This window comes from Rutidosis leptorrhynchoides, chromosome 3 (genome assembly GCF_046630445.1).
Source record: "Rutidosis leptorrhynchoides isolate AG116_Rl617_1_P2 chromosome 3, CSIRO_AGI_Rlap_v1, whole genome shotgun sequence".
Classification (NCBI taxonomy): Eukaryota; Viridiplantae; Streptophyta; class Magnoliopsida; order Asterales; family Asteraceae; genus Rutidosis; species Rutidosis leptorrhynchoides.
The window spans coordinates 59,031,902-59,045,075 of NC_092335.1; positions in this window are offsets into that span (position 1 = coordinate 59,031,902).

Here is a 13,174-nt window from a genome sequence, read left to right on the forward strand (position 1 = left end):
CGTTTAATTATAGCTATGCTATGCACCCCCGATTGATATGAAACTTGGCCAACATGCTTATACATGACTTCTAAGCTCAGAAAAATAGTTCCGGACCCGACCTTACCCCGTTGACTTTTTCGTTGACTTTGACCAAGTTTAACTTTTAGTCAAACTTAACAAAACACTTATGCAATCGTTCTAATCTTATTTTATACTTGATTCTTGCATGAAACTTGACAACGTGATTCACATGCTATATAATCGAGTCGTAACGAGCCATAGGACTAATTGAACACATTTCGACCGACCTTGTTTGTGTCTTACCCGGTATTGATACAACTTAATTGTTTAGGTCAAGGCTAAGCAACTTTCATGCACACGTTTACTTTGTGAAGTACATTTATACTCGTGCACTCGAGGTGAGATCATAGTCCCACCTTTTCAACAACTTTTTATACTTTTAAATCGTGAGCTGAGAAACATATACTTTGTTACATTTTGTACTACTTACTTTTATACTTTGAACACAAGTACAAGGAAACAAACATTCCACAGCGAGTTAGAACAAAAAACCTCAATTCGATTATCATTAGTTACACTTGCAGGGTGTAAGCGAGAACTTATATTGTGTGGCCATACGGGTTTGACAAACCCTCATTTCGGACGGTTCGCTACCGTCTACGGATGAAATATATTTTCGAGAAACAGTGTATGTTCTAACACTATTGTGATGGGGTTCTTGGTACGTTAAGTCTTGATAATTGGGTGCTCGCGAACATACTTTTGGAATGCAAACGATTTGGAAAATCAACTATATTAAATCTTGTGGTTCAAAAACAATGTTTACAAACACCTATGATTTCACCAACGTTTTTCGTTGACAGTTTTCTACATGTTTCTCAGGTTCATGAATGGCTATTTAATACATGCTTCCGCGTACACTCATACTTGCTTAGGGTCAAGCATACATGCATACACTCTGATTACTTGCTTGGAGTCAAGCATTCATACATACTTACGCTATTTATAGCAACTGTGATTTTAAACTAATTATGTCGCAAGTTATTTCATTTATACTTTATACTGTTGTAAACTTAAACTTGTTGTTTATCCATTGGTAAACTAAACTTTGTAAGTCTTGTACTTTTCAAATGAATGCGACATAATTTTGGTCAAATGTGTCTCATTTAGGGACTATGATCACGCAACGGGACCTAAGTTAATGGCGCCGTCAATGACGATTTTTTGGGTCGTTACAGATGGTATCAAAGCGTTGGTTGTAGGGAACTAGGATATGCATTAGTGTGTCTGACAGAGTCGTTAGGACGCATTAGTGAATCTAGACTACAACCGGATAGTTAATCATTGCATTCTGACTTGCATTTGCTATAGATAGCACTTACTAGACTACTTGTGCATTATACTTGAATCATTGTTAGGCAAACTTCTTACTGGTACCAAGCTTTCATCATACGAATCCGTATTCTGCCACTTTCTCGTAACACACGTGAATTCAAGATTCATACGCGTAAGGAGGACGATGAATTCATTAGTTATACTAGTTCGGGAACTCTGTCTCCCATGTTGTTATTCGCCACCGTTTCAACTTACTATCAGTGTCACACCGGTGTTCCTTACTATCTACCACTTCTTGTTACTACCATCACTACTCTAGGTGAGTATCGTCATCACTATTTATCACTACGGTTGCGTACTATTCGTTATCATGATTCGTTACACTTCTCGTACCGGAATACATTATTGTTTGACTTGAACCGCTTTGACGTGAACAATCATTTATACACTTCCCTCGGGGAACGCTTCTTTAGAGTTGCACAAATTCTTTCGATTTAATACGAGTCACATTTGAGACGTCGTTACACTTTGTTCATTTTAAAACTTCACGATTTCACGAACTTGAATCTATGGAGCGATGTGGGAATGGAAGTATGAGTTAGCGTAATATAACGACACTCGATCAACGTGGTTATATTATTAGCGTAATATAACGACACTCGATCAACGTGGTTATATTATGGTAAGTCATACCAAAGTTCTAATGACACGTGATGGTGATTGGACTCGATCAACCTAATCACCACCATGTGCCATGTACATGACTTCATTTTTCTTGTTTGAACATTCGACAACTCCGAGAATACTGATAACAACCATACCCGGGACACATCGTCGATTATTGTCGAACCATATTTATGCTTCCGAATGAATGACAAATTCTTGCAACTTCAAACGTATGTTACACGTGTATACTATCTCATCTTCGCGCAGTTTTAACGACGAACTACGATATGCTGGTTATGCTCACATCGAGGCGGAAACTTCCCTCGCATCATACTCGTACTTTCGTTTAAGGAAATCTTTATTCTAAATTCTTAATAGAGGGAGAGACTCTTCACGTTATACTAGTATTTACCACGAGGGTGGATAGTCCTGACGCACATTTTCAGAACCCGATAAGAAACTTGCTCTAACAAACGTTTTCGAAAACCGATAAATCTTCCGCGGCGTGAAATTCTTGAGAAACAAAAACTTGTTCATATATACCTTAAAGAAATGTACATCGTCTCGGATCGAGATTCTCATTTCACTTCTAGATTTCGGAGTGCCTTACAAAAGCCTCGGGACCACGTTTAGACCTAAGTACAACACATCAACCACAACTCGAAGGACCAAACAAACATACGATTCAAATCTTGGAAACCATAATACGAGTTTGCGTTATCAACTTCAAATTTACTTGAGAAAAGCCTTTGCCTTTAGCCGAATTCTAGTACTACAATAATTTTATTTGGGTATTAACACCACACCTTTCGAAAACTCATATAGCCGCCATTGTCGTTTTCTTAATTGTTGAACCGAATTAGGTGACAAGCACCCCACCGGATCCGAACTCATTCATGAAATAACCGTTAAGATCGTTCAAATCCGAGAAAGGCTCAAGACGGCCCGTAGTTGCCAAAAGAGCTACGCCGGTGTTAGACGTAAACCTTTCGAATTCCAAGTGGGTAACCGGATAACGTTAAAAGTCGCACCTTAGAAAGGTGTAATCCATTTCGGGAAACGTAGAAATCTAAATACGTGATATTTTGATCCTTTTAAATCTTTGGGCGTTTTGGACCCGTTGCTTGCCGTTTAGATTTTCCGACTCATTTGAGTCTCTGTTCATCCTACATTCCATGTACCTAACTTAAAGAAGTGTCTTGTGGAACCAGAACTTGTTATTCTTTTGATGAACTTCCTATCGATGACAAACTTCACCTTCTAGGAGAACCGGTTGAAATTATGGATCGTGAAACCAAACTCTGAAACAACGTAAAATCCCTACTGTCAAGCTCGTTGAAATGCCCAAGGAAGTGCCTTCACTTATTCGTAGAATTTGCAACGCAAGATCTCGAGGAAGAAACAACGACTACTACTTCCAACTAAATTTCGGGACGAAATTTCTTTTAAGGTGTAGGTAATGTAACATCCCGCATTTTTTCGTTAAATTTATTTTTAACACCGTCTTTTTTTTCTAGATGATATCTTTCGTTATCTAAATTCGTATCATTCGTTAACTAACGTTCTTAATATTTCCGTTATTTAATTATAACATCACTCGTTTACTCGAACATTTTTAAAATATTCATTTGGTTAATTCCCGCACCCGCTTTGAAACTCGAGGGACCAAAGTTGCAAAGGGGCCTAACTAGTTGACTAGGTCAACTAGTCAAACCCCACCATCACCACTCATTCACTCTTCACCTCCCACCTCTCTTTTTCTCTCTAGCAACAAAACCCCATTTTCATCTTCATCAAAGATTCATCATCCAAATCCGAATCAAGAAGCAAACTTCAAAACAAATTACATATTTGGAATCCTCTCTTCATCCTCTTCGATTTGGTACAAATTTCATAGCTTGGGGTAAGGTTTCTAAAAACACTAGATTTCTCTAAATTTGTTTTATATGCTTGAAATGGTGTTAATTAGGGTCTATGACTCAAGTATAACATGAATATATGTTTTTCTTGCTCGATTTGTTGTTTTTGGAGTAACTAGCATGAACTTGAAATGGGTGTGCTTAATCCTTGATTTTGGTTGATTAAATGTTGTTTAAATGTTAAAGTTCATGTATTAAATGTGTTACTAGCATCATTAGCTTCATTTTAATGTGTAGGTTGATTTAGAAAAGCTTCATTTACAAAATGGTTGAATTCATAATTTTGATTAGGGTTTGATGAACTCTAAAACGAACTTTTGATGCTTTGAATGCCGTGAAATGTTATTAGTAAGTGTTTAGTTGTAATTTATGTTTCATTACCTTCAAAACGGCATATCATATGTGTGAATTGGATTCCCGAATCTTAAAATGCATTTTATGAACTTGAAACCTTGATTTTGAGCGTTTAATGATCATTTATTGAGGTTTTCATTGTTGTTAATGATGAGTTTGATTTACGAAATGTGTTTATTTGTATTCCTCTTTAAATTACCTTTCCAACGATATAAGATACGTGTTTTGAATATTTACGGTTCATAAGTTATGATCGTTTGAAATTGAAATCGTCTAAGTGTTAAACTGCCCAGAAATTGCTGAAACAGATGCAGATGCGGCGCATCTGCCTTAGATGCGGTGCATCTGAGGCAGACTGCCCAAAAACGTCATTTTTCGTTTAATTATAGCTATGCTATGCACCCCCGATTGATATGAAACTTGGCCAACATGCTTATACATGACTTCTAAGCTCAGAAAAATAGTTCGGGACCCGACCTGACCCCGTTGACTTTTTTGTTGACTTTGACCAAGTTTGACTTTTAGTCAAACTTAACAAAACACTTATGCAATCGTTCTAATCTTATTTTATACTTGATTCTTGCATGAAACTTGACAACGTGATTCACATGCTATATAATCGAGTCGTAACGAGCCATAGGACTAATTGAACACATTTCGACCGACCTTGTTTGTGTCTTACCCGGTATTGATACAACTTACTTGTTTAGGTCAAGGCTAAGCAACTTTCATGCACACGTTTACTTTGTGAAGTACATTTATACTCGTGCACTCGAGGTGAGATCATAGTCCCACCTTTTCAACAACTTTTTATACTTTTAAATCGTGAGCTGAGAAACATATACTTTGTTACATTTTGTACTACTTACTTTTATACTTTGAACACAAGTACAAGGAAACAAACTTTCCACAGCGAGTTAGAACAAAAAACCTCAATTCGATTATCATTAGTTGCACTTGCAGGGTGTAAGCGAGAACTTATATTGTGTAGCCATACGGGTTTGACAAACCCTCATTTCGGACGGTTCGCTACCGTCTACGGATGAAATATATTTTCGAGAAACAGTGTATGTTCTAACACTATTGTGATGGGGTTCTTGGTACGTTAAGTCTTGATAATTGGGTGCTCGTGAACATACTTTTGGAATGCAAACGATTTGGAAAATCAATTATATTAAATCTTGTGGTTCAAAAACAACGTTTACAAACACCTATGATTTCACCAACGTTTTTCGTTGACAGTTTTCTACATGTTTCTCAGGTTCATGAATGGCTATTTGATACATGCTTCCGTGTACACTCATACTTGCTTGGGGTCAAGCATACATGCATACACTCTGATTACTTGCTTGGAGTCAAGCATACATACATACTTACGCTATTTATAGCAACTGTGATTTTAAACTAATTATGTCGCAAGTTATTTCATTTATACTTTATACTGTTGTAAACTTAAACTTGTTGTTGATCCGTTAGAAAACTAAACTTTGTAAGTCTTGTACTTTTCAAATGAATGCGACATAATTTTGGTCAAACGTGTGTCATTTAGGGACTATGACCACGCAACGGGACCTAAGTTAATGGCGCCGTCAATGACGATTTTGTCGGGTCGTTACAGATGGTATCAGAGCGTTGGTTGTAGGGAACTAGGATATGCATTAGTGTGTCTGACAGAGTCGTTAGGACGCATTAGTGAATCTAGACTACAACCAGATAGTTAATCATTGCATTCTGACTTGCATTTGCTATAGATAGTACTTACTTGACTACTTGTGCATTATACTTGAATCATTCTTAGGCAAACTTCTTACTGGTACCAAGCTTTCATTATACGAATCCGTATTCTGCCACTTTCTCGTAACACACGTGAATTCAAGATTCATACGCATAAGGAGGACAATGAATTCATTAGTTATACTAGTTTGGGAACTCTGTCTCCCATGTTGTTATTCGCCACCGTTTCAACTTACTATCGGTGTCACACCGGTGTTCCTTACTATCTACCACTTCTTGTTACTACCATCACTACTCTAGGTGAGTATCGTCATCACTATTTATCACTACGGTTGCGTACTATTCGTTATCATGATTCGTTACACTTCTCGTACTGGAATACATTATTGTTTGACTTGAACCGCTTTGACGTGAACAATCATTTATACACTTCCCTCGGGGAACGCTTCTTTAGAGTTGCACAAATTCTTTCAATTTAATACGAGTCACGTTTGAGACATCGTTACACTTTGTTCATTTTAAAACTTCACGATTTCACGAACTTGAATCTATGGAGCGATGTGGGAATGGAGGTATGAGTTAGCGTAATATAACGACACTCGATCAACGTGGTTATATTACAGTAAGTCATACCAAAGTTCTAATGACACGTGATGGTGATTGGACTCGATCAACCTAATCACCACCATGTGCCATGTACATGACTTCATTTTTCTTGTTTGAACATCCGACAACTCCGAGAATACTGATAACAACCATACTCGGGACACATCGTCGATTATTGTCGAACCATATTTATGCTTCCGAATGAATGACAAATTCTTGCAACTTCAAACGTATGTTACACGTGTATACTATCTCTTCTTCGCGTAGTTTTAACGACGAACTACGATATGCTGGTTATGCTCACATCGAGGCGAAAACTTTCCTCGCATCACACTCGTACTTCCGTTTAAGGAAATCTTTATTCTAAATTCTTAATAGAGGGAGTGACTCTTCACGTTATACTAGTATTCACCACGAGGGTGGATAGTCCTGACGCACATTTTCAGAACCCGATAAGAAACTTGCTCTAACAAACGTTTTCGAAAACCGATAAATCTTCCGCGGTGAAATTCTTGAGAAACAAAAACTTGTTCATATATACCTTAAAGAAATGTACATCGTCTCGGATCGAGATTCTCGTTTCACTTCTAGATTTCGGAGTGCCTTACAAAAGCCTCGAGACCACGTTTAGACCTAAGTACAACACATCAACCACAACTCGAAGGACCAAACAAACATACGATTCAAATCTTGGAAACCATAATACGATTTTGCATTATCAACTTCAAATTTACTTGAGAAAAGCCTTTGCCTTTAGCCGAATTCTAGTACTACAATAATTTTATTCGGGTATTAACGCCACACCTTTCGAAAACTCATATAGCCGCCATTGTCGTTTTCTTAATTGTTGAACCGAAGTAGGTGACAAGCACACCACCGGACCCGAACTCATTCATGAAATAACCGTTAAGATCGTTCAAATCCGAGAAAGGCTCAAGACTGCCCGTAGTCGCCAAAAGGGCTACGCCGGTGTTAGACGTAAACCTTTCAAATTCCAAGTGGGTAACCGCATAACGTTAAAAGTCGCACCTTATAAAGGTGTATTCCATTTCGGGAAACGTAGAAAGCTAAATACGCGATATTTTGATCCTTTTAAATCTTGGGGTGTTTTGGACCCGTTGCTTGCTGTTTAGATTTTCCGATTCATTTGAGTCTCTGTTCATCCTACATTCCATGTACCTAACTTAAAGAAGTGTCTTGTGGAACAAGAACTTGTTATCCTTTTGATGAACTTCCTATCGATGACAAACTTCACCTTCTAGGAGAACCGGTTGAAATTATGGATCGTGAAACCAAACTCTGAAACAACGTAAAATCCCGACTATCAAGCTCGTTGAAATGCCCAAGGAAGTGCCTTCACTTATTCGTAGAATTTGCAACGCAAGATCTCGAGGAAGAAACAACGACTACTACTTCCAACTAAATTTCGGGACGAAATTTCTTTTAAGGTGTAGGTAATGTAACATCCCGCATTTTTTCGTTAAATTTATTTTTAACACCGTCTTTTTTTTCTAGATGATATCTTTCGTTATCTAAATTCGTATCATTCGTTAACTAACTTTCTTAATATTTCCGTTATTTAATTTTAACATCACTCGTTTACTCGAACGTTTTTAAAATATTCCTTTGGTTAATTCCCGCACTCGCTTTGAAACTCGAGGGACCAAAGTTGCAAAGGGGCCTAACTAGTTGACTAGGTCAACTAGTCAAACCCCACCATCACCACTCATTCACTCTTCACCTCCCACCTCTCTTTTTCCCTCTAGCAACAAAACCCCATTTTCATCTTCATCAAAGATTCATCATCCAAATCCGAATTAAGAAGCAAATATTAAAACAAATTACATATTTGGAATCCTCTCTTCATCCTCTTCGATTTGGTACAAATTTCATAGCTTGAGGTAAGGTTTCTAAAAACACTAGATTTCTCTAAATTCGTTTTATATACTTGAAATGGTGTTAATTAGGGTCTATGGCTCAAGTATAACATGAATATATGTTTTGTTTGCTCGATTTGTTATTTTTGGAGTAACTAGCATGAACTTGAAACGGGTGTGCTTAATCCTTGATTTTGGTTGATTAAATGTTTTTTAAATGTTAAAGTTCATGTATTAAATGTGTTACTAGCATCATTAGCTTCATTTTAATGTGTAGGTTGATTTAGAAAAGCTTCATTTACAAAATGGTTGAATTCATGATTTTGATTAGGGTTTGATGAACTCTAAAACGAACTTTTGATGCTTTGAATGCCGTGAAATGTTATTAGTAAGTGTTTAGTTGTAATTTATGTTTCATTACCTTCAAAATGGCATATCATATGTGTGAATTGGATTCCCGAATCTTAAAATGCATTTTATGAACTTGAAACCTTGATTTTGAGCGTTTAATGATCATTTATTGAGGTTTTCATTGTTGTTAATGATGAGTTTGATTTATGAAATGTGTTTATTTGTATTCCTCTTTAAATTACCTTTCCAACGATATAAGATACGTATTTTGAATATTTACGGTTCATAAGTTATGATCGTTTGAAGTTGAAATCGTCTAAGTGTTAAACTGCCCAGAAATTGCTGAAACAGATGCAGATGCGGCGCATCTGCCTTAGATGCGGTGCATCTGAGGCAGACTGCCCAAAAACGTCATTTTTCGTTTAATTATAGCTATGCTATGCACCCCCGATTGATATGAAACTTGGCCAACATGCTTATACATGACTTCTAAGCTCAGAAAAATAGTTCGGGACCCGACCCCACCCCGTTGACTTTTTCGTTGACTTAGACCAAGTTTGACTTTTAGTCAAACTTAACAAAACACTTATGCAATCATTATAATCTTATTTTATACTTGATTCTTGCATGAAACTTGACAACGTGATTCACATGCTATATAATCGAGTCGTAACGAGCCATAGGACTAATTGAACACATTTCGACCGACCTTGTTTATGTCTTACCCGGTATTGATATAACTTACTTGTTTAGGTCAAGGCTAAGAAACTTTCATGCACATGTTTACTTTGTGAAGTACATTTATACTCATGCACTCGAGGTGAGATCATAGTCCCACCTTTTCAACAACTTTTTATACTTTTAAATCGTGGGCTGAGAAACATATACTTTGTTACATTTTGTACTACTTACTTTTATACTTTGAACACAAGTACAAGGAAACAAACATTCCACAGCGAGTTAGAACAAAAATCCTCAATTAGATTATCATTAGTTACACTTGCAGGGTGTAAGCGAGAACTTATATTGTGTGGCCATACGGGTTTGATAAACCCTCATTTCGGACGGTTCGCTACCGTCTACGGATGAAATATATTTTCGAGAAACAGTGTATGTTCTAACACTATTGTGATGGGGTTCTTGGTACGTTAAGTCTTGATAATCGGGTGCTCGCGAACATACTTTTAGAATGCAAACGATTTGGAAAATCAACTATATTAAATCTTGTGGTTCAAAAACAACGTTTACAAACACCTATGATTTCACCAACATTTTTCATTGACAGTTTTCTACATGTTTCTCAGGTTCATGAATGGCTATTTGATACATGCTTCCGCGTACACTCATACTTGCTTGGAGTCAAGCATACATGTATACACTCTGATTACTTGTTTGGAGTCAAGCATACATACATACTTACGCTATTTATAGCAACTGTAATTTTAAACTAATTATGTCGCAAGTTATTTCATTTATACTTTATACTGTTGTAAACTTAAACTTGTTGTTGATCCGTTGGTAAACTAAACTTTGTAAGTCTTGTACTTTTCAAATGAATGAGACATAATTTTGGTCAAACGTGTCTCATTTACAGACTATGACCATGCAAAGGGACCTAAGTTAACGGCGCCGCCAATGACGATTTTGTCAGGTCGTTACAGTCACAGTACCTACCCGTTAAAGAAATTTTGTCTCGAAATTTGATTGGGATGGTCATGGTTAATAATAAAAATGTTTTCATGACGAATATAAGTTGGTAAATTGAGTTTTATCATTATTGAGTAATATGGATAAAACAATTCGATTATTCGAAGAGTATGAATGAAGCTATAAAAAAAATGAAAAGAGTAAATGCAGATTCGTCTTAACCGGTGACGTAGTCATGGTTGATTTTCAGAATTTAAGGGATTTAGAGAAAATCTTCGTAATAAGATTTGATTCTTTGATAATTAAGGAAATCAGGATCCTCTTTGGTTAAATGCGATAACCAGTCTCGATTGCTCTGTCGGATATTTCACTATAATTCCACTCTCTTCCTTCTGTTTTCTCTTCCCGACTTTAAGTCAAGCGAATAATGGTCTAGAATTCGTAGATATAAGTTTCGAAATGAACATGGTTAATGTTCTAAGAAGAAAATTGAAATGGCACGATGTTGATTTGTCAAATTATCAGAATACCCTGGAAAAGACCGAATCATCAAGAAATATTTTCTTGATATTTTAGAGGTTAAATAGAATACAAGAGTCGTGTAACATGGCACATGATGACGTTATGATCTGTGAATCATCACGTTCCATTTAAAAACTCAGCATGACTTACTGTAATATAATCACATTAGTTTCATTATATTATACTAACCCATGCATCAGTTCCCAACACTACTTCAAAAAAAAACATTCATAATTTAAACTCGAAGGTTTCAGAATTTAGAAATTAAAATAGTTTCTTTTATGATGTAACGCAGATAGCGCGAAGAGATAATGATTTTAGATAAGAATAATTATGGAAATATCTTCAGAAATATGGAGGATATTTATAATGAAAGATATGATGATATCTTAGAATTTCTAATATCAGAGGATGATGAAGAATATTGTCCGCAAGGGTTTAGAGTCAGGAGCAAGGTATTCGTTAATGACTTCAGCAGATACTGAATCATTTGGATTCTTTGAAGGCAGGTTTAGTCTTTGTGATTTGTCCACAGTCTCCTTCATACTTTGCTCAATCCGTTTTCCAATTCCAAACTTTCTCTTTTTCTGAGCTTTGCCAACACACTATTCTTTATCATCAAACTTTTTACTGTTAAGGTCGTTTACAGTTTTTGCTGCTTCATTAGCATTTTTCAAAATTCAGAGTATTGATTTGCAGACTGGGTGCTTTGCAGAATTTCAGAATTTAAGATCATAATTCTAGGAGATAGATGTTATATGTATACATATAACTGCTGACATAAGCATGCTGCGAAATTTCAAAATACTGATTGCTGATTCTTGGTACGGCGATTCTCGTTATTAGATGCAGATGAGTAGATGATAGGGTTTCAATGAATATAATAACTTTTTAGAAAGCCAAAGATCAATGAAGTTGCTGGTAAGTTCACTGCTACTGTGATGGGGTGTAAACGGTTCTCAGGTAATGATGACGAAAGGCAAACTTATATATCAAGGTTATAATAAGGCTTATTCGAATGAAAGGTCGATGTTGATTTGTTGGTGAAAGGATCCGTTCATATACATTATAAATGATTCACAATAGTTGATTACATCGCGAGGTACTTAACCTCTAAATGATACATTTTACAAACATTGCATTCGTTTTTAAAAGACAATCTTTCTTTACAACGAAAGTTGACAGCATGCATATCATTTCATAATATATCCAACTATAATTAACTTAATAATAATCTTGATGAACTCAACAACTCGAATGCAACATCTTTTGAAATATGCTATGAATGACTCCAAGTAATATCTTTTAAATGAGCAAATGCACAGCGGAAGATTTCTTTCATACCTGAGAACAAACATGCTTTAAAGTGTCAACCAAATGGTTGGTGAGTTCATTAGTTTATCATAATCATTCATTTCCATCATTTTAATAGACCACAAGAATTTCATTTCCATTTCTCATAAATATACGTCCCATGCATAGAGACAAAAATCATTCATATGGATTGAACACCTGGTAACCGACATTAACAAAATGCATCTAGAATATCCCCATATATAAATATCGAAGTACTAAAGCAGTTCAAATTCTCTGAATGGGGCGTGTCAAAGCTCATAGATCTATCTTTAGGATTTGCGTCAATTGGTGGCAATTATAATAAACACCAATTCTTAGGCTACCAAGTTCAACAAGGGCGATATCCGGTATAACAATTCAACCATAGAATGTAGTTTCGATTACTTGTGTCTATTTTGTAAAACATTTATAAAAGTTTCGCATGTATTCTCAGCCCAAAAATATAAAGGGTAAAAAGGAAAATGAAACTCACCATACTGTATTTCGTAGAAAAAATACATTTAACGTCATTGAATAAGTGCAATGTTGGCCTCGGATTCACGAACCTATATTAATTATATATACTTATATGTTGGTCAATATTTGTCTAACAATTTAGGTTATGTCATAGTGTACCACAATCCTAATGCTCGAGACTAAATATGCAAAAGTCAACAAAAGTCAATTTTACCCAAAATGATTTCCAAAATTTATACATGATTAGTATATAGTTTAAATATCATCGTTTTATATTTATTAAATATATTTAAAAGATTTATTAAAGTAAATAATATAATTCATTTATTAATAAAATTTTATACAAAA